At 37.1% G+C, this 23,462-nt stretch overlaps 1 protein-coding gene across 1 annotated transcript in view; it reads left to right on the top strand.

The window, feature by feature from the left end:
* The window catches only part of FOXP2 (forkhead box P2), a 1,129,496-nt gene that overhangs the window by 282,349 nt on the left and 823,685 nt on the right, over positions 1-23,462 (top strand). The window contains exon 4 of the mRNA XM_074367186.1: positions 20,126-20,227. The gene's annotated coding sequence lies outside the window, so the exon portion shown is untranslated. The remainder of the gene's footprint in view (positions 1-20,125; positions 20,228-23,462) is intronic.

The following is a 23,462-nucleotide window of genomic DNA, read 5'->3' as shown; positions in this document are numbered from 1 at the left end:
TATTTAGTTATACCTCAGAGTACAGTAATGAAAAAGCATGAAATTTAGTAACGATTTTTAATTCCTGTCTGCAGAAGTATGCTATTTTTCATAAAAGAGCAACCTTCAATTTGACAACTCAGAATTCTCTTGGAAAATTCAACAGCAGGTATTCAACGTATTCTGCTAATGTACTTCAGTGTCATTGCAAAGCCCTATAGGATCTGATGAGTTTTAAGACAAAAATGCTCTATTTAATAACCTTTGAGTTTTTGTGCTCCCAGTAAGGCTGTTCCTCTCTACAAAACTGGAGTAAGGCATAGAGACCTCCATGTTCTTGCTAAGATCACCACCAGGTACACTCACTGACTTACCGCTATAAACTGCCTGAGAACCGACCCAAAAGAGAAACTAAGATAGAAATGTCTCCCTAAGTGAATAACCTCACGATGTCCCTTATTTCTGTTTACTTTAGTCAACAGACTTAAGAAGTCCAAGGCTTATAGGCATTTCTTGTTACCCAGAATCTCTTTACCACGTGGTTCTGCCTATCCCGTAAACAAACTCACATTTTTGTTTGAATTGGAAGCTATTTCCTCAAACCTTCTCAGGTAGTGGCATTCCACAGATTACTAGAGGTGTGTTACGTCCACCTTTCCTCATTTCTCTTGTTCCTTCATCCTCTATATAAAGCACAGACTTGATTCTCACGTCATCACACCTCCTTGTTCCAGTCATCTTCATTCCTAATGGTCCTTTATTCTCATTTATCAAGATCTTTTTCTTCACCGCTATTCCCATTCTCGACCTGATTAATTCCAATTTCACATATATCATCTATATAATAAATTCAATACTCTGACTTACTAATTTCTTGACCCTCTCACTTCTATGATTTTTCTGTCCACTTACCACAGCCATATAATCTGACGTATTCCAGGTCTTGTAGTATGCAATAACTACAGCCCGCCTAAATTCTTAACTTCAAGTATCCCTGTCTTGGACAACTAACACCATCCTTCCATCTTACTTTTTCTAGCACCCCAATTCTAACTACTCTTTGACTGGACTCAGAATTCCAATATATTCATCTCATTAACTTTTCATTGTCACTCATATTAAACCCTCATTTCTTTTCTTATACAGAATTAGATTCCATGATTCGCTATTATAATCACTGTTTTGCATATATCCATAATTCTTTTTTTTTTTCTTTCTCCCTTCCTTTTGACAACGCTCCAAAGTTTGTTAAATCAAACACTCTGCCTACTCCCAATAACCTCAGAGCAACATATTTGGAGAAAATACAGCCAAACTGGCTTGTCTCACTTCAGGTTCTATATTACAAAATTCAGGTGAACCCCCAATGCTGTCCAATACTTCCATTTTCATATCAGTTTGCATCCTCATTCTCTGAGGATACTAATTCATACCCTGTCTACTCTGTTTCAGTCTTTTATTCCTCCCGCCTCTTCACTTTCAGATGATGATTTATCTTACTAAATCAACAAAATAATTGAAGTAATCATAAAAGAATCTTTACATCTTCCTGAAAGTGAGCTGTATGTATACTACACTGTACATACTTCCTTTTTTTAATATTTCAATGAATGTACTCTCTCCTCCCAAAGCACCCCGCCCCCCATCCAAAGTCATCTATTTGTGCTCTGAATTCTATCTCTCATCACCTACTTAAGATTTTCATAATTCAGTTATCCTCCCACTCACTAAATCATCAGTGTTTGTCACTGTACTGGATCATTTCCATCACAATGGAAACATACTGTAAATCTCCCATTTTAAAACAACTGTAACAGGTGCAAATTCTGAACCTTTGTCTTCTTCCCACAGGCTTCTGCTTTCTCTGTTCCCCTCTGCACCAGTAATCCTAGTCAGAGTTGTGCATATTCACTCTCCAATTCCTTACTTTCTCATGGGTATTGAGCCATCCCAATCAGGCTCTATTTTCCATCTCTCCACTGAAACTATTCTTATCAAGGCTACTGGTGATCGCCTTGTTGCCAAATTCAAAGGGCAATTCTTCATTTGCATCTTACTTGATCTGTCTGTAGCATTTCAAGCTTTTGGTTCTATCTTTCTTTTTTAAACATTTCGTCACTTCACATTCCCCAGGTTTTTCTAAAACTCAATGGCCGCTCCTTCCCAGTGTTTTTTGCTGAACCTCCTCACCTCTTCAGTTCTCAAATCTTAGGGTGGTCTCTGTCGTGGGCCAGAGCCTGTTCTCTTCTGTCTAAGCATTTGCTGATTAAGATATCTTATCCATTGTTTATGACTCTAAGTTTTATATCTTGTGCTGTGGGCTTCCAATATGTATCTCCAGTTTTAACCCCTCCCTTGACTGTTACAACCAAATTCCTTCTTACCGTCTCTACTTAGACATGTAATAGGCGTCTAAGTTTGAGATATTCAATGTTGAGTTGTTAATTCTACTTTTAAATCCCCTCCTTCCTGAATCTTCTTTATTGGACACCCAGTTTTGTTTTGTTTTTTCAGACCTAAAATGTGAAGTTATCTGGACTCTAGACTTTCTCTTCCATCCTCATATATCCTATTAGGCAATCCAGTGAGCTCTGTCTTTAAAGTGTATGTTTCATCCATGGTTTATTCATCGTCAGGGGCTTTGGAAAGAAAGCAAACAAACAAAACCATAAGCATGACATTTAAACTCTAGGCCTATGCCACAAGTAAGTGTAAGTCCCAAAACTGCTTTGTCTCTTGTGTGAAATTAAGCCAAATGAGTCAAATTGATGTAAACTATGGTGTTACGGTAAATGAAACTAAATATAAAAGACAGTAAGATAAAATTTGTTCGCATTGTGAATATTTTTCCTAAATCTATCACCCTGTGGTCCAATTGACATTTCTAGTTAGTTGGTACAATAGAAACAGAGACAGAACTAAAAGCATTGTTATAAGTTCTGTATACTTTCTATAATCTTCAAAGACTTATTGAAACTTTTCAGTAATCCAGATGCTGTCATCACAGTTTTCATTAAGTGTATAGCTGAGGTCCTACCTGCTAAGGAAAATTATGGGAAAGCAATATTATAGGAAATGGCATATAATAGATTTCTGAGTTCATGAAAGTAATTCTGTCACAGAAATCTGCATAATTGCAGTGTTCTACTGGGATGAGTCTTAATGCCTCAGATAACTTGTCCTTTTGTTTATTTATGGCAAAGTTTATTGTCAAGGTAACAACTATAGAGAACCATCATGTCCATATGGTGTGACTAAATCTTCCGCTTATAGTAAAGCCTTTTCTATCCAGCCAGATAGTAAATAATCAATGGCCTCATACACAAAGTTTCTGTTTCAGTTGATTGCTCAGCAATTGACTTCCACTCAGAGTGACTTTGTTTCCTAGAGCATTGAATTCAGTTCATTTCAAGCACGCAGCTTGAATAAATGATAATTCTTACTGGGAAAATTCTAGATATTAATGTGGGACAGAGACCTTGGAAATGAATCCCTGAATAATGGGCCCTTAAGTGTGTATTCAATTAAAATGATCATAAAAACTCCATCTATACCACAGAATTGATTTCACTGGACTCAGTTCTTTGAGGAAATGTTTCTTTTGTCCACAAGCCAAATATTTGGTTTAACTTTACTTTTCCATCTTCACCATTTACTACTTTATCTACTTTTTGAAAGGTTAACAGGTGCAAAGAACAGTTCTCCCTTCTCAAAGCTGAAAAACTTTATGGCAGCCGTACAGTGCAGTCTCCATGGAATTCTTTGGCATCATGTTAACACATGGACATGATTTTCTCTATTGTGGACAAGTTAATCCATTAGAAGCCTGAAAAAAATTAAAAAGTTAATTAACCAATGATCATGAGTCATCCCTGACCGGAAAGAGCTAAATTTGCTTTCACATCCATCATTTTCTATTCCTCGGGGCATGAATTCATTGAAATTTCTGTGCCATACTAAAAGAGTTTTATGATATACTAAGATACATATGTCTTTATAATGCATTAACAAACAAATTAAAAGTTAAATTTAATGTTTTTAAGCACATCATTGTACAAACTACTGTTGCTTTGTTTGGGTAGGAACACTAAGGGCAGAGGTGGGCTTTGACTAGCTTCATTCCATATATTAATGAACAAACCACTGCAGACATGGAATACTGGAAAGAAGGTAGACATCTGAATCCCTGAGGTAAACACATACAACTTTATTGTCAGTTGTTAGAATGATCACCAGGCATAGAGTTGCCCACAGTTTGGAAGTTAGGTTACACTAGCATCTGTAAGTGGACAAATCTAATCATGTGCGATTTTAGCGGCTGACTCAGTCACTGATGTGATTTCAAATAGTTGAGTATAAAGGAAACTTAAACATCAGAAATTGCTGTAATATGATGTAAAATCACCTCTGATTTCTACTGGTGACAAAGGTATAGAAACCAACAACACTGCTCTGTGCTGTTACCTACCTTCATAATTGAAGGAAATGCTAAATTTCAATGGAGGTTTGTGAAAATAAAAATGTCAGCCTTTTGCATATCAGAACACACATACTTTCCTGAATTCTGTGCATGAACCTCCATTTAAGAACCCTTGATTTATGGAATTTGACAAATCAACTGAAAGATGACCTGGGAAAGTGCTGTTTTAGGAAGAGTACAGTCACCAGTGTTTATCAGGAGGCTGCTAAAGAAATAATTCTGTTGTCGGGGACACAGTGAACAGAACAGAATGGTGATGTCCTTGCCCTCGAGGGGTTAACAGTTAAATAGAGATGTAGTACATGCTGACATTGCATAATGTTCCTGAGTGATTTAGGTCTATTTTAAATTGGGGGGGGGGGGGTTCCAAAGGGTGTGCAATGCCTGAGCCTAAATAAGGGAAATGCTCAGTTGCCACTGTCCTGTAAGTAGTAGAATTTGTTAGTACCGTAGCGTTAATGTAGACATTTTTCAGGTCTGCAAATGATGTAGGTACTCCTAAGAGCTATGCTTATGCTGACTGAGGTCTAAAACTGGGATTCAAAAAATAAGGAATATTCTTGGTAAATCAGTTTTGATAACTCTGAGATAATGGATATTTCTCCAAAGAAGCAGTGCATAGGAATGCCACTCACATTTGAAGACATAAACAGGTTACTTCCTATGTGTTTGATTGTAACTAGAACGGATCTAATTCACATTTGTACAGTTCTTCCAGGTAGGCTGCTTTTTGGTTAATGCACTTAGCTAGATCTAGGGAAGCCTTTGGCAACATGCAGTGCTGCCTCAATGTTTACTGCCCACTGAGTGTGGCATTTTGAGCTATCTAACTTGGATTTCTGTTGGCAAAGCTGTATTCATTTTCACACAACACCAGCAACACAACAACTGTCCCCCTTCCTTCCCCCACCAAAAAAAAATATTGTCATAAAAAACTTGAACACACTTTCCAGAGATGTCTAATTTATAATTAGGTTGTAGCTCAGCCAAAGCCTTGGGGAGCATGGCTCAAAGATAGAGTGTGACAGAAATGGATGCGAAACAGCTGCAGAGCAGCACAATTCCGCAATAAAATAGTTATTATTGGTACTGAATTCAGAATCATCCGCAAACATTCATCAGGCACCTACTATGTGCCTGCCATCGTGCCCTGCATTACACGTTTGGACGCTAAATTTCAAGGCTGGACAGGCACTGCAATGCCAGCCTGTGGCCTCTGGGGGACAGTTCGGGAAAAAGGGCCTTTAAGCCAGAGTCAGAGCATTGTCTGAGAAATGTTAAACCAGAAAGAGGAAATTAAAGCAGTTGTTTCCGCAAATAAGCTTGGGACTACAACAAATGGGAGGTCAGAAAGACAGACCCAGCCAATGTAGAGACTAGCTGGGGAGGCAGAGCTTTAGATACCAGGTTCAGGGTTTTTTTATTCATTACTTTTGCAATTTATGTTTTCTGGCCAGAGACTGGACTTCTAACTGAGCTGAAAATGAATTACTATTTCTGGAGCCTGTGACCTTACTGGTGTCGATTTGCATGTGGTTTTCTGCTTGGATGCTTTAGTTTTTGTGAGGTTGAGAAGAGATTTGTTTTGGTGCAGGAACACCAGCTAGTAAAGACCAACAGAGAGAATGAAAAGGCTGTTACAGATACTGTCCCCTTCTTGAGTTGGTTTGGGGAACTTGGTTAGCGAGATGAATTAGCAGCATAAACATGAGTTGTGTTCCTAAATGACTTCATTTGACTATGGGAACAAGCATTAGTACTTTCAAGTTTCATGACAAGTGCTTGAGGAGAAAGCCGTCCTCTCCTCCCCGTCCCTGCAGTACACATCACCCTGTAGGGAAGTTTTGCCGCCATGGTGTCATGTTCAGAGGAAAACGCAAGAATAGCGTTTCTGTTAGGTGTGTAGGAAACTGCTATAGCGGAGCCAGACGTGACCCCGAAAGTGGCCAGCCGTCACTAAGTATCGTCAAGGTGACTGAGCAGAAGAACACAAATGATAACATTCCTGTTCACATCAATATGTGTTCAGGTCCTAAGGATATAGAAGCTTGTAACTAAAACTGAAATAGCTATTTATGTGATTTGTTGTGGTTCAAGCAATACTGCTTGAAATTCCTCTAACATAAATAAGATGTAAAAAGGAGGCTCATTTTCTCTAGTGCTATAATAGATTACTCATCAGTGTTGGCATCCTGATGTGGAATAGAAGGGGTAAGATAGAGGGCCTGATAGCACAGACCCCCGCCCCTCGAGAAAAGGAAGATAGACTGTGCTTGGTGGAGGAGACAGAGAGGCAAAGGCATCCCGAAGGCCAGTTCTGGTAAGTGGTAGCTCCTGGTACAGCAGCACAGCTTCTGTGGAAGCAGACCATGGATAGGGTATCTTCTCTGGACTCTTGAGTAGAGTAGTAATGAGGAGAGTGGGGATGTGATACTTGCAGGGGGGTGGACACCCTGATGCTGTGCTGGTCAGACCAACCAAACTAGCTGGACGAATTTGAAATTTATGTCCATTTTTTTGATACCCTCTTTAGGAACTGGTGACATTCAGATTACACGTATAGTATACCTCAGTGGAAGTTAAAACAACAGCCAATGAAAATTCAAATAAAAAATTCTGTAAACCATCAAAATTGTAAAGTTCAGGATTATAGCTTGTTGATAGCATAATTTGACTCAAAGATAAAAGTTAAAATGCCTAGAAGTAATGGACTGCTTTTCCTTTAGGCAAGTTTCCATGAAACTTAATTGCAGATCATCTAAGCTGATAATTTAGGTCACATGCATTTGCTTTGGCAAACAGTTGATTTTATTGAAGTTTAGATTGAAATATTTGAAAATAAAATGCTCATTAACCAGAACACATGCCTGAGTAAAGGGCTATCTCACATATGGTACAAGATAAGATGAGGCTGTGTCTGTGAGCGGGGCCAATATTTCCTCAAAACTGAAGGTGCTCAAATCCTGGACTAAGTGTCAATCAAAACCTCAAAGTTTGGAGCTATATAGTATTACATGAACATTTTAGCCTTGAAATGTCAAAAGCATTTCAAACATCCAATGTAATTATTAAACATTCTTAATATCATACCCATGGGTTGCAAAATGTCAAGTAGTGAAACTGTCCAAGATGAACAGGTTTCAAAGTATGTCTCCAAGTATCTAAATGATTTTGCCTACTCTCTAGGACTCGTAAAGATATACCAATTAAATGTTAGAGGATAGCTGCCAAGAATGATCATTTGAGTTTTAAAATTATTCTTTCCAACAATAATTAGCTGGCAGAGCAGTTTTTCTTGAAACTAATTTTACATTTGACAATAGAACCATGTCATCAGCATGCTTTTCCCCACCCCCTGCTTTTTAGAAAGAGATGACAGAAAATAACAAGTTTCCACCCAGTCAGGAGTATCCAACCAAGCATGATGGGGCTAAGCACTTTATAATACAGTGATCTAATCCAGATACAATCCTGTCTCAGGATTTCCCATGAACTTTCACTGAAGTAAGTTTAATCAAACCTTTCCAATTAAATTGATATCTATTGAGAGATAGATTGTCCAAAGGATGTGACATTAATTTTTCAGTCTGTCTCAATAGGGCTTCATCCAGCTCACCAAAAGATCCTGTTTTTCATGGTAAAAAATGTGGAGTAAGTACAAATTTTTTAAAAATTCAAGACATGTAAGCAAATATAAACATCTATCTCAAGCACTTCTGGAGTACTGTATGTAGAGGCAGATCATACATGGTTTATCAGTGTTGGAGGAGGTCATTGAGAGGACATGACTGCTGGTTGACCTGCAAGCTGAACCCAGGGAATCAGAGGGTCCTCATCTCGACCCCTGTCTTTGGAATGTGCCCTCCACTTGCCTTACCCATGCTAGAAGTTACCCAAGAACACAGCCTTGAGATAGTAAAGAGGTGTTGAGACCATCTGGACTATATAAGTCACTGAACCCAATTAAGACTTGAAATATTTGAAAATAAAATGCTCATTAACCAGAACACATGCCTGAGTAAAGGGCTATCTCACATATGGTACAAGATAAGATGAGGCTGTGTCTGTGAGCGGGGCCAATATTTCCTCAAAACTGAAGGTGCTCAAATCCTGGACTAGCTGGGGAGGCAGAGCTTTAGATACCAGGTTCAGGGTTTTTTTATTCATTACTTTTGCAATTTATGTTTTCTGGCCAGAGACTGGACTTCTAACTGAGCTGAAAATGAATTACTATTTCTGGAGCCTGTGACCTTACTGGTGTCGATTTGCAAACTTTAAGAAACTTTAAGATTCTGATGTGTGTGTGAGGAGATCTACTCATTCTGCATCAGCCCAAGACAGAACTTGTGAGTCAATTCCCTTGCTTACTAAAATTGCCACCTACCAGTCTGGAGTAGTCTGCCCCTTTCTTTGGTCTCTCCTTGCCCGGTGTGAACAGGGAGGAGTTAGCAACCCACCGAACAAGACCTGAAGGGACATGGTCCTTTCACAGGTGACAAGCGGCTATTTGGGTGAGTTTGATGGACATCAGAGTGGCCATTCTTCCTTTATCTATATCAAATCTTATTTTTAATTTTTGGCTGAATAGATACATAGATTTAAAATTCTAATATGATTTTGAAAACTTGAGTAAGTGGTCGTTAATATTAAAACTTATTATGTAAGCTGATTTTTGAGAACCTTTTCTGTTTTGGACACTATCCAGACATGGTCCAGATGAGGAATCTTAATAATTGGAGAACAATGTGGTGGATTTACTAGATCTGAAAGAACTCAAACGGTGGCATTTTCATGTGACTTGGCACAAGCTAAAATGCAGCAGCTATCTCAGAAGTTTGGACTGAAACTAGTAAGCTGGCATCATCTCATTCAGGCATTTACATATTCAAGCCAGGTCCTGAAACACAGTCGCCTGAATAGTTTCTAGACCAAGTCACCTTATTTGCACTAAAAATAATAACTGTCTCCTCTACTTTTCCCATCCTTTGAAAGTGTATTGAGAAGCTTAACAGTACCACTTGGTTTCTTAGGAAAGTCATCTGAGGGTGCTAGGTGGAAGGTTTCTCACCAGCAGACATTTCTGTTCATAGTCCCTTTCTGAGTATAGCGTAATATAAGGTTGGCCCAGCATCTCACTGTTATACATGTTATAGTTTGTAGGTTTTAGAACACATAAAGCTATTTATATGAGCATTAGATGTTGAGGAATGTTAAGACTTAATATTATTTAAGTATATTAAGCATGCCATCTTCCGGGAGAGAAAAAAAAAATTGCTCTTGTAAGGATTAACCAGTTTCCCAACTGGTGCTGTTTTAAAAAAAAGGAAACATGGGAATTAAATAAGTGAAATGAAGATTTTATAGATCAAGATATTAAAATATTGACTATTTTATATTTTTAACCTAATACTTTTTTCTCGAATGGAGAAATTCAATATTTTAAAGAAGATATTCCCCTCAAAATAATCCAAAATTTAATGTTTTTTGACCAAACAAGTTTTTTTTTTGGATCAGTTTGGTACTGAGTCCCTTGGGTTTTTTTTCTCTCATATAGCCCATGATTGGAGCTGAAGAAGCAGCCAGCTTGGAAATGCCAATGGACACAGACTAGAAAAATCAATAAACCCTGCTCTCTCTAACCAAAGGATCAGGAAAGGGAGAATCTAGCAAGACAAAAATCTTGTAGATAATGACCACTATACTCGGGCAAAACGCCACAGAAAAGGCTATGGCTCGAACCCCATCTGTGCCAGCAAGGACAAATGGGGACTTACACTTCTGCTGGTCAAAGAAAGTGAGTGTGGGACCGAGATTTCCAACCTCACTGGCTCCTATAAAACCCCATTCCCACGATCAGTAGAGACCATGTCAGAGTATGGACTTCTACCTCCACCCAGCAGTAGGGAGGCACCCTTTCCATGCCTCGCTAGAGTTGTGTCAAGAAGAAGCCTGATGGAGACTCAGACCTTTTACCGCAACTTAGCTCTAATGCAGACCCCTCACTACACCCATATGTTTTCAGTAGAGGCCATGTGTTCTATACATCACTAAATGTGTAATTAGAAGGTCAATCAAGTGAAAATGAATGAATAATATATGGCTAAAACATTTGACTATTGACTATACTGACTAGCTATATTGGCATTATGACAACTCTGTTATTAAAAAAGTATAAACTCAAACTGAAGTTTTAGGAGTGAGAGGTAGGTCTGAAAGAAATATTGAAATTACTCTTCTATATAAAAAAATAAAGAAAAAGAAAAGTCACAGAATTTCTATTGGCTATCTAATGCAATTTATTTCAGTCCATCAAAAAAAAAAAATCATGGCTGTATTATAACTTCCCTTTAGTGAATACAGTAATCTCAGCATTGCCATAAAATACGTCATTACAGCTTACGAAGAAGCATTGAAACTTGGTATGATTTTTTCCTTATGTCATATTCATTCTTCTTAATGTGCTGTGAACTCCAGGAAAACTTTCCAAAGTTAAAAAAGAGCTGGAGAATATGATACAGATAATAAGTCCTTCCGGTATTTCTAGTATGCTGGATGGAGGATCCCTTTCAAAAATTAAATATTCCCCTTAGCAGCTTCAGTTGAATCACTAGCTGAGTTAACCTCGATGCTCAGTGAAATATGATGCTTATATGAGTAATGTTAAGATCAAAAATAATTAATTAGTTGGATAGCTGTGGATAGGAACAGTAGTCTGTAAAGCGTGAATGCATGTTAAAGTCCACGCAGTGATGATGAGAATAATGAGCAGCGCAGGGGAAAGAGCGATCACCAATACTCCCATTCGTTATCAGCTATTTAGAATAAGAATTTAATAACTAGGGAGAGCGATTATGAATCATGGAGGCTGTTTCTATTGTCTATTAAGTTGCCTATCAGTTTTATCTATACATAAGGGAGTAAAATTGTTAACACAGACAAGCATGTTTGTGGTTTTTGCTTTTCCAAAATGAGAAAAAGAATTATGCAGCATAATTCAATACTAATAACTTCACAGTTCGGATGTTCTTTGTGAATTTTCCTATTTATTTACGTGTTATGGGGAGATTATGTTTTATGGTAAAAAATAATAACCCAGCGTATGTTAAAGGCAAATACATTAAAAATAAGAAGCCTCTAATTCTCCTTGTTGAAAAGAAGGGAAGGGACCCCTTCCATTTTTTTTTTTCTTAGAACATTTACTTTAGAAAACTGGTAATTGCAAGCACTTTCTCCTTCCTTTAAAATGTATATAAATCCCTTTTTAAACTGAATAGGCCTTTTGTCTGCTTTCTGCCCCAGGTGTGTTTTCAACAAAGACCAGAGGACCATATCTGTGAAATGTAAACATCAAGGGAGATGGTACTCCTAAGTCCAGCTTCTGTGAAAGGATAGGAGCCTAATTTCAGTGAGTCTCTTGCTCCCATTTGCTAAACTACCTCCTGTCATAAAGGCATGAAACATTTGTTTTCCTCTGGCTAAGACCCCAATTACCAGAGAAAGTCAGGGTGAATGGTGCGTGACAAATGGTTCTGTCCAGTCTTCTTACTTGAGGACTAGTTATTGTTTATCTTGGAATCCTATGTAATTGTATCTGTTTGGTTGTATATAAGGATGAGATTCCTTTCTGCCTTGCAATCTCTTAGCAGATTCCCTATGATGAAATCACATTCTGGTTGGATACGCATTCAGCAACAAAAATGTCTCTTTTTTCTATCATCTTTGTGGAGAGGATTTCTGGGTTGAGATAGAGTTTATTGTTAATTATATTCCCCATAAATTTTGGCGACAAGGGTGGGATGAGTCTGGCAGTTCCTGAATTGAGTGGGCAATTGAGTCTGTGGCCACACAACAGTGAGACAGGAGACCCTGAATTATAAAAAGTCTTCCTTCCTTTGCCTTAGGAGACAGATCCCAAAAAATATTGCTGTGATTTATGTAGAAGAATTAACTATGTGTTCCTCTAGGAGTTTTATGGTTTCCAGTCTCATATTTAGGTCTTTAATCCATTTTATTTTTGTATATGATGTGAGAAAATGTTCTAATTTCATTCTTTAAATGGAACTGCTCAGTTTTCCCAATACCACTTATTGAAGAGACTGTGATATATCTCCTAAGGCAAAGGAAATAAAACTAAAAATAAACAAATGGTACCTAATTAAACCTAAAAGTTTCTGCATATTGAAGGAAACCGTCAACAAAACAAAAAGACAACCTACTGAATGGGAGAAAATATTTGCAAATGATATGACTGATAAGGGGTTATTATCCAAAATATATAAGCAGCACATAAAACTCAGTATCAAAAAAAAATTTAAAAATGGGCACAAGACCCAAATAGAAATTTTTCCAGAGAAGACATACAGATGACCAACAGGCACATGAAAAAATGCTTAAAATCGCTAATCATCAGAGAAATGCAAATCAAACCCACAATGAGGTATCACTTCATCATGTCAGAATGGCTATCATCAAAAAGAACACAAATAACAAATGTTGGTAAGGATGTGGAGAAAAGAGAATCCTTGTAAACTGTTGGCAGGGGTGTAATTTGGTGCAGCCACTGTAGAAAATAGTATGGAATGTCCCTAAAAAAACTAAAAACAAAACTACCATGTAATCCAGCAATTCCACTCCTGAGTATGTATCTGAAGAAAATGAAAACATTAACTTGAAAAGATATGTGCACTTCAATGTTCATAGCAGCATTATTTACGACAGCTAAGATATGGAAACAACTTAAGTGTCCATCAACAGATGACTGGATAAAGAAGATGTGTGTGTGCGCGTGTATATACATAATATATATATATATATATATTCAATAGAATACTATTCAGCCATAAAAAAGAATGAAATTTGGCTATTTGCAACAACATGGATGGACCTCAAGGGTATTATGCTTGGTGAAATAAGTCAGAGTAGGACACATACTGTATATTATCACTTATATGTGGAATCTAAAAATCAAACAAATGAATAAATATAATAAAACAGAAACAGACTTACAGATACAGAGAGCAAACTAGTGGTAACCAGTGAGGAGAGGGAAGGGCAAGATAGGAGGAGGAGAATAAGGTACAAACTACTATGTATAAAATAAACAAGGTACAAGGATATACTGGACAGAACAGGGATTATAGCCAATAATTTACAATAACATTAAATTAAGTGTAATCTGTAAAAATTTTGAATCGCTATGTTGTACACTTGAAACTAATATAATATTATAACCCAATTATACCACAATAAAAAAATAAAGTCTTCCCTATAGCTGACTTCTTGAAACTGGGGGTAATGATTAATTAAATCCATTTCATCTGCCTTCACTAATCAAGGTCTTGTGAAGGCTTGCCTGTCCTCCAAGCAGGGGAGGCTAAATGATAAGATGTTTGCCCAAGTTGTTGTTCCTGACTCCAGGAATTTGGAGTCAGCTGTGTCTAGTTTAAGCTGAGCTGGTTAAGACTGGATAGGACCACTGACCCGCCAAATGGGCATGAGCAGGTGTCCTCTCGGCGACCTTTTAAAGTCAGAGGGCAGAAGACTCCACCCTCAGATCCTCCTGAGCACCTCCATTTTGGAACGTGCAGAGACCTGTAGCTGAATCACACCTGTGCAGAACGATGATTACTGCACCTTTTTTCCAATCCTCTTTCCCCACACTCCCCATGCCTCAGACCACCCTGCTTCTTTATTCTTTATCCTATAAATACTAGAACTTTCATCTTCAGGGAGGCAGATCTGAAACTAGTTCTCCTGTTTCTTGGCTTGGCTGCCATGTGATTAAATCCTCTTTTCTGCAAACCTGGGCATCTCAACGTTTTGGCTTGCTTTGCGTCAGGCAGAATGAACCTCTTCAGTAACATTCTCTTCAGGAAAACTAGTAAGAAAAACCAAGCTCTTCAAATTCAATATTTTAGTATTGAATAAGCATGAGTCACATGGTCTCTAAAATCCTATAAGGATCACCATTGAGTTGGAAAATATGGGAAGACTTGAGTGTTGTCTGCAAATCTCTTTCTTAAACAGTTACACTGTGTCAAGTTTGAAAGGATGTACACAGGAGAATCAGTCCTGCAGTGGTCTGAGGACAGTTCTTTTAATCTGGATAAATTAACATATTTGTAGAGATACTTGGAAGGACCTCATTTCAAGCAAATGGATATTTATGAGATGAATATGATTCTAAGAGGAAAGTAAAAATGATTTGCATAGACAGAAGGAAAAATTGGAAAGAAAACAGAAGAGGAATCGAGAATTAAAGGTACTTTCTCTTTCACAGAAACCTCCTCCTCCTTTCTCTGCTGGCTCTTCTCCCTGCTCTGCCTCTACCTCTGAGTAAGAGGCGATAATCTATTAAAAGGGTAGCTCCTGTCGTTAGTGGCTTTCCCTGTAAAGAGGGAAGAGAACACTTCCTTTAAATCTCCTAATGAATTCCCTGCTCTGTTTGAGGACACAAGACTGTGTACCTCGGAGCCTAGTCTTGGGTCCACTTCATGTTTTAAACCAGATTCTACCTTCAGGAGTCACTTTGCATTCACACACCGCTTAGCTAGAAGGGCTGACATGATAAGAAGAACCATCGAATGATTAAGAACTTGCGTGTAAGACTGTGTCCCCTTATGAAGGCAGCAGGATGGAGAGTACCTGCACTAGTCACTTGGAAAAAGGCAAACAAACAAGGTGTTAAGAAGATGCACACCAACACAGGAAAGGAGACCAAAGTGCCACATAAGTTACGTTTCTCCTCAGTGAGAGGAAGATCAGCGCTTCCTATCTGGATAGCCAGCAAATCTAATGCCGTTTAGAAGCTACCCAGGACTCCCGGTTAATTCGTGTACGTGCCTTTCTCACTAGCAGACATAACTTGTTTAAAGGCTTCTTTTCCCTTGTCCCAGTAATCTGTGGAAATACTCAGGAGCATGTTTCAGTTTACAGCTCTACACATGGAAGAGGCGTGCCAGCTAGACTGCCTGGAATTCTGCAACCAGCAGGCTTTCCTCCTTTGATAAAGCAAATGTCATAGTCTAGATAATCACCGAGGGAACTTGTGCCCCCTCCCCCGCCGTGGAAGAGCGACAGCTGTTAGAGATTCTTTGAGTGGCTGTTAATAGTCGTACTCGCTACCTTTCTGGTAAAGGTAAGCTGGGAGAAGTTGCAGCTGTGTGCTCAAAAGGTGGGTGAAGTGTCCCCTGATTTCCATCATTGGTTTGTTGAGACTCTCAAATTATTGGCAGATATCCAAAAGCAGATCAAAATTTCCCTCTGGCCCTAAGCACGTTTGTCTCAACTCTCTTGCCAACTGTCCAAGCTAGTTAAGGAAAAAGTGGTGGGATGGCAAAGACAGACTGTAACTCAAATTTTATCAGTACTATTCAGTTTGAGAATAATCTAGAAAAGGACAAAGAAGAGAGTAGACTGCTGTGTTGGCTGCTCGATTAGAACTCTACTAAAAGGAATAATCCCTACTCTGGTCAATTTATAAAGGGATGAAAGCAAGAAAAGAGATGGCAAATTGTTACTTCAAAAGGCTAGGACATTGGAAGAGGGATTGAGGGAAGAGACTGAAGGATGTAGGACCTGTAAAGATAAGAGGATTGTAAGAACCTAATATGACAACCCTCAGCTAGGAAATACTTGGCAAATGGCTCAAAATGGACAGATTGAGAGAATCTCAGAGGTGGGAACTAATGAACCATGTGGCTCAATAACTTCTTAGGCTGATCCATTCTTGCCTTTTCTAATAGCTACTTATTCTACAATTTTCATGGAAATTTCTCACCTTCCATGTGGTGACAGATCAGGTTGTTGCTATTTTGAGTCATCCTTTACCTGTTCCTTGCCCTCCACAATTCCCATACAGATAGGTTCTCGGACTGAGAAACAGGCATTCTTTCTGCTGAATCTCCTGTAAACCTACTGGGGAGAGGCTTGCTATGCAAATTAAAGATTATCATGTTCTGTACTCCAGATGGGGTGTTTGTGGAGCTCCCTTGGGAAAAGGAAAAGCCATGGCCCTGGGTAAAACAACATCCTGTGTCAAAAGCTCACTTGGAAAGAAGAAAACTGGCTATAAAAGAATTAGAAAGACAACACATAATTTTCAAAAGGGACATTCACTCTGTAGTATTCTCAAATTTCCCAATAAAAAAAGGAAGGTAAATTTGATAAATATGGTTGACCCCTATATATATTTGTATGAGGTCACAGAAAAGTTTGTTGTCTTATTAATCCCTGTAGTTTCTGACCCTGGAGGTATTTTGACTTTCATACCATTGTCTGCAAATCTTTTTCTGTGATCAGTTTACATTCTGCCTCGTGTTCTTTCTTTCTAGTGGCCCAGTCTGTTTTTGTTTTATTTTACTTATGAAGGACCCCAATAATTATGGTAAAAAAGTCTTCACAAGTTTCAAGACTCCTCTATGTTTTCTCTAGTCATTTATAGGAAACTAAGAAATTTGTCCTACCAGAGGAGTCTAACTATTCAAAAACAGATGATTTGCTGGTAGCTTCTGAAGCTAAAGAATAATGCAGAACTAATACTTTGGCTTTGTTGACATTTTCTTTGCTTCATAGATGCATGAGTCCTCAGTAGTTGGAACTTTTCTTAACTGAGGTAAAACATTTAGGTCATCTGTTGTCAGCTGTAGGGGACAATGTGTCACAATCTGGGAATCAGCCCTTTTTGCAGACAAAATGGACCTCTATGAAAAACATAGATAATTCTGGGGACTAGTACAACATTGTAGCATTGTAGGTGGAGTGGTCTAGCTTTTGCAGAATGAACCAAACCTTGATGGGGAAATTACATAATTCTCCTGATCTTCTGATTTGGTCTCTAGGATCTGAATAGGCTTTTGAACAACTGAAATTGGCTATAGTCTCTTCCTCAGCTTTGAGGAGATGAAAATTTGAAAAACCCAACCTGATACTCCTATTTACATTGTTTATTTGATAATATTTACTGATAGGTCATGTACTTGAGATAAAATGGCCAGCTTAAGGCTTCCTATGCTATAGTGATTTATTGTAAAACTCTGGAAGCCTATATTTTGTCTGGAATTGTTTTTACACAAGCAGGCAAGTTCATAGCAGTTACTTGAACTGGAAGTTGTGGATACAGATTTGAAATAAATCCATAACATATATACTACCAATAAATATATGCTTGATATCTGTCATGCAATGTAGCAAACTTCTAAAAATAGAGTTTTAATTTCAGTAGGAACTAAAGAAAAAAACTCATGAAAAAAAGGATAGCAGATTTGTTAGGAACTTTATAACCACCTGCTCAGGTATCAGTAGTTCATCCTGCTGACAGAGCTGCAAAAGCTGCTGTTAAAACATAGCAGACAAAATCTGTTCATTTTCAAAGACATGCTTCACAAAAGAAAATGGACGAACAGATTATAACAAGGTCTAGAAGAAATTTGACTGAACCATGAGAAATGCCTAACAAAATAATTCCTATAGCACAGTCTAATTTGCTTGGTTAGTGCTGTTGTGGCATCAACAAAATTTTCTGAGTGAAAGAGGAATGTTGGAAGCACTGGATGCTTAGTATGCCTGCACAAAAAAAAAAAAAGATGAAATTATTCAAAACATTTAAAAAGATGTGCTGTTTTGTCAGAAAAATTCTTCATAAGGCTCTCCCAAATACAGGAAGCCCTGGCTAACTTTCCCAGGAACTGGGTAGAAGTTGGCTTTTATAGAATTCATGCCTACGGAAAGTAAGAGATTTTTGTTTATTTCTGGTGTGTATGATATCTAGATGACCTGATGTCTTCCCCTTTTGAAAGTTGATGCTCAGACAATGGTAAAAGCTCTCTTACTATGTATAATTCCCATTTTAGTGATACAAAAGTACACTGACTAGGATAGAAAAGGTCATTTTATTTTTACTGTTCCCCTGGAACAATGCAAATGTTTGCAGACTCTTAGAAGCCTCAGTCTCCTGAACAAGCAGGATGAAGGACCCAAACTCTAAAAAACTCCTTGGTTAAGATTCAGCAATTTACTGGGTTAAGATGGCCTAGAACTTTATGACTAGCCTGGTTAAAAATTGGAACACCCCCTACAAACAAGCATCTCTCTCCTATTAAATTTATGTTTGTTAGGTCTATGAATTTGAATGCTAACTTAAATGATTCCTCCTATAGTCACATTCAATACTTAGAAGTGCTTCTCTATTCCCTAGAAACTGTGAGATTTAAAGTCATAAGGAAGTACCTGTTAGAGGAAGTCAGCTACCCCAATCAACTGAGAGGTGTAGTTGCTCCTCATAAAGATGTTCCAGGGAAAGAGGGATCGTCACCATGTTGACAGGAGCCCTTCCAAGTACATATCTCTCAGTATGGCTTTCTGTCAGATATTGCATTTATAGTTTCTTCCTGTTTAGATGCAATTCACCAAACATGGGTCACAGAAGTCATAACCAAGTTGTACAGTTGACACTTTACTCCTTTGGTTGCTAGGGGAAACAGAGCTAGAGAGCTAACCAAAGGTCCTTTTCACACTGCAGACAGAAAAAAATTTAGTCCTTTTCCCACTCTGCCTATGCAATTTAGACTTGAAGTCATCTTGTTTGTCTTCATTTCCTCAGACTGAAGATTTGGGATAAAAGAGGATAGTTATTTAATAGGACCACAATCTAAACTACTTAAAATAGAACTTGTTTTTGAAAATTGTTTCACTGTCATGGCTGTTATATATATATATTTTCACTGGCTGCAAATCATGTTGCTCAGATCCTCACTCTTCATACCTCCTTATATTCTCCATTTCTCATGCTCACCATCTTCTCTTCTCTGAGTTTTTCTTTCCTAGGCAGAGATGTGTGTCATCCTTATTTTGACATCACTTTTCAGACTGAACCATACTGTGGGTTGAGGGTGGGGAATCATTTTTCAAAAGTTCAAAATACTTTGATAAATAAAATAATTTTCTGTCAAGAAAAATGTTGCTGCTTGGAAGGCAGAATAATGAAAGAAGTTCAATTTATAAGCCCACCTCTTCTCTCCCCTGCCTCTCTCTCTCTGTCTCTTTGTCTGTCTGTCTCTCTCTCTCTCTGTCTCTCTGACTTTGGGCTGAGTTGTTTCTTAGAGTGATGGAATTTGACTTCTTATTGTTCTACTTTGAGAAGGCTTGGTGTAGTTTTTTAAAAAGCTTCATTCCCTATATTAGTAATCATAGTCTGTGACACATGCATGGATTGTCCTTCTAAGAGACTATCTGGCTCATGAAACACATGATGAGCTGGACTCTAGGCAATCAGGTAAACCCTGATGGAGTTATCCTAGTACTCATATCAACTTACTTCTAGCATATAAGAATATGTCCGATAAATCCTGACTTTTGCATATTATAATCTACCTAATATAATTACTATTATCAAGGATATTATAAGGGTCATTCTAGCATTCATCAAAGAGACAGAAAGATTGTCTTAAAATCAAAAGTTTTCCTCTCCTGAATTTGGTGACCTACAACCAACTTTTTATTTTAACAAATAAATGTATGTATGTAAATTTTCATTTCAATTTCATAAAGTAGGAGATGTTTTAATATAAAAGCAAGAAGGGCACAGAAAGAAGATGAATAAATTTAACTTTATGAAACAGTTAACAAGTACATTGTTCTAATTCTTTTCATTTTCTCTGACTCCAACAGTTTTTCACGGAAATGAAACGGCATTTCTGACTTTTAAGTCTTCCTTGTCCATCCCTGTGATGTTATGATCCTGGAAGAAGATTGAAGAGTAGGCAAGATCTGGTTAGTATGATTAGGATTTAAAGCTACCATGAATAGTTGTGCTAATAGCATCTCTATCTTTTTGAAGTGTTGATCTGAGTTTTCAGGCTCTCATTTAGAGACACTTTCCCTAGCAGTGCTGGGAAGAGGGAGGGTTTTGACAAAAGATCATGTCAAGTGAAACACACCACACGTAGTTCTTTTATAAACTTTTGCTAAGTATCAGTTAGGAACTGGTATTAAATTTTTGTTTGTCATTTGCTTTGCTTTTCAATGTGGCTTGAAAATTATATATTAACCAAGAACACTACTGAGATTGCAAGGTTATTTATATGAGAAAGCTGCCTTTCTGTTTTATTTATTGGAAAAACTTACTAGAAATTCCAAAGAATGAACTCTAAATATGGCAGCTCAATATTAATTCCATCAAAAATTATTTCATTAAATACAATTCTATAAAGACTTTTGAAATACACTTTCTCTAAGCTTACAATGCAATATTCAAACACACTTCCATTAAACTTACAATGCAATCATGGCAGAGTATTCTAGTTCTGAAATTATATTGAGAAACTCTTAAGTTATAGATGGCTGTTTATGAAATTTAGAAATTCTATGGTACCTTTACATTTTCCAACCAACCATGTATCCCTATCAGTGCATAAATTTGTAAAGCTTAAAAAAAGGCTTCATTCAAAAGTTTCAGGACTCACTGAAGAAAATTTTTCTTAAACTTAAATCCAAGTAAAATTTGTCCTCATTTTACTTTTTGTTGTTTATCTTCTTGTTAGAAAATGAAAGTTAATAGGCAATGTAAATTCCAGCATGATCTCTTTTTTCAAATAAAAATTAACAAGATGATTCTAAAATTATGTAAATGTGATAGGTATGGAACAACTAAGTAATCTTGAAAAAGAAGAACACAACTGGCAGAAATAACAAACCTGACTTCAATCTTTATGATAAAAATGAAGTTGTGAAGGTAGTGTAGTGCAATTGACTTTAAACAAAGAACAGGATACAGAAAAGAATAACCTTCAGGGTTAAGACAAAAGACAATAAATTAAACTTCATCAAAAATGTCTGAAAAGAAATTTTGCTCATCAAAAGACACTACTAAGGAATGGGAAGAGTCATCCATAGGCTGTCAAGAAAATATTCATGACACATCCGACAAGAATTCTATATAGAATGTAGAATATAGAATGGACTCATATACAACATGATACTAAAAAAACAAACAACTGAATAAAGATGGAAGGAAATATGAATAGACACTTCACAAAGGAAGATATATAAACCACCAACAAGAATATGAAAAGGTCTCAACATTATTAGCAATTGGGAAATGTCAGTTAAACCACATAAGATATCTCTATTTAACCACTGGAATGGCTAAAATAAAAAAAGAATTTAAGTATTGGTAAGGATGTAGAACAATTGCAACTCTGAAATATCCCGATGGGATTGTAATGGTACCACTGAGTTACAAATAGGAAAATGTGGAGGAACAGATCATATGCTACGGTGTTGGATTAGAAGTTAAGGTATCAGTAGAAAGACATGGATGGATGGATGGATGGATGGATGGATGGATGGTTAGATAGATAGATAGATAGATAGATAGATAGATAGATAGATAGATAGGTAGATAGATAGATAGATAGAGTTAGACAGAAATTACATATGTGTAAGTACCTGTATGAGTATGTGTTACAGTATATTTCTGTGTGTATTTCTTAAATGAGGGGACCTGGAAGCATACTATGAGTACACTTAAAGAATCAATCAAAAAGATCACACTAAGTGCCCAGACCTTGATTTCTAAATATTAATCTTGACTAAAAGGAATCAAGACCCCCTTGGAGAAGGAGCTGGTTCCAAGGCTATGGACAAGGAAATTTCAAACTGAACTTAGAAATTATTGTGATGAATGTGAAAAAATAAATAGGGATATATCAAAAGAATGCAGGATACAGTTTGAAGGGGCTATGGGCTTCCCAGACCTGGGGCATTTGTGCATTAAAATAAATGATGAGATTAATGAACTATAACTTAGTAAAGTAGAAATCCATAAAGAGATACTGATATACATAAATAAGGAGAAGAAAAAGCTCCTACTTGTACTGGAAAACCGAGAAATGATGGAGCTAGAAAATTATCAATAGAAATTGAGGAAAGTTTGATGAAGAATAGGACAATTACGTCAAAATAGCTTCCACAAATAAATGATTAATTACATAGCAGAAAGTAGTACCTTTATCTGTATGTACACCTGGTGGTGCACCTGGTAGGCAGCACGTGATCAAAGTTAAAATCAGCAATATTGTGACAGATCAACAGCATGTGCCACATGTGCCCTGGGAAGAACACAAAACCAGATTTTGATATTCCTGCCAAAATTCACAACCTGCGTCTAATAATGAGGAAATCCTCTCAATATTGTTGTAAACCTAAAGCTGTTCTGAAAAAAATAAAATGAAAAAGTCATTAATAGAAATGAAGTGTTTTAAAAACTAAAAAAAAGAAGAAAAAAAAGTCCAAGGCAATGATGAGTGTTCAGCAGTGGCAAGGAAAGTTACAGGTGCTTCTCCAGGCTTCTGTTCTCTAGTGCTGTTCTGTGGTGGGAATAATAGGAATGTGCTCCTACACCATGTTAGCAGCAATACCACTGCACTGTATATGCATCCGACCACATCTTTCTGAACAGATACTTCTGAGATATTTCCAGCAGTTGCCTAGGAGCCCACTCTGCTGCCTCAGATCTGAAGTGACAGCTGATGGGTAGATGATTTCCATTCTTCTAATATGTGAGGAAGTGTGTTTCCTACAGTAAAATACATGTTATTCTCTGGTACAAAACATTTTGCTTTCAAAACTAACATAAGAATAACAACATCTACACTATTAGTTGGTTTGCAATTTGTAAAATTTTACTAAAAGATACCATTTTCTATGTTGTTATTTCTAGATTTTCTTGAAATACACTTCTTATACTGACATTTCATATACTTGACTTCAGCTCAAAAAATCTAAAGGATATATGTTCATTTTTTTTCATATTTTCACATTTGGGAAAAAATATATAGTCTTCAGTTTATTGAAGCATACTTATAGATAGTTCTGTTTCTAGTAACTAATTCCGCTGGGACATATAATAATTTACACAGGATAAATCAAATATAATCATAATCTAATAGCATGTTATTAAGATGTTAAAATTTTAAGTATTTAAATTTCATTAATTTTAGAATTT

Source organism: Camelus bactrianus, chromosome 7, assembly GCF_048773025.1.
Source record: "Camelus bactrianus isolate YW-2024 breed Bactrian camel chromosome 7, ASM4877302v1, whole genome shotgun sequence".
Classification (NCBI taxonomy): domain Eukaryota; kingdom Metazoa; phylum Chordata; class Mammalia; order Artiodactyla; family Camelidae; genus Camelus; species Camelus bactrianus.
The sequence above is the reverse complement of the archived record's forward strand: the minus strand, read 5'-3'. Positions and strand labels throughout refer to the sequence as shown.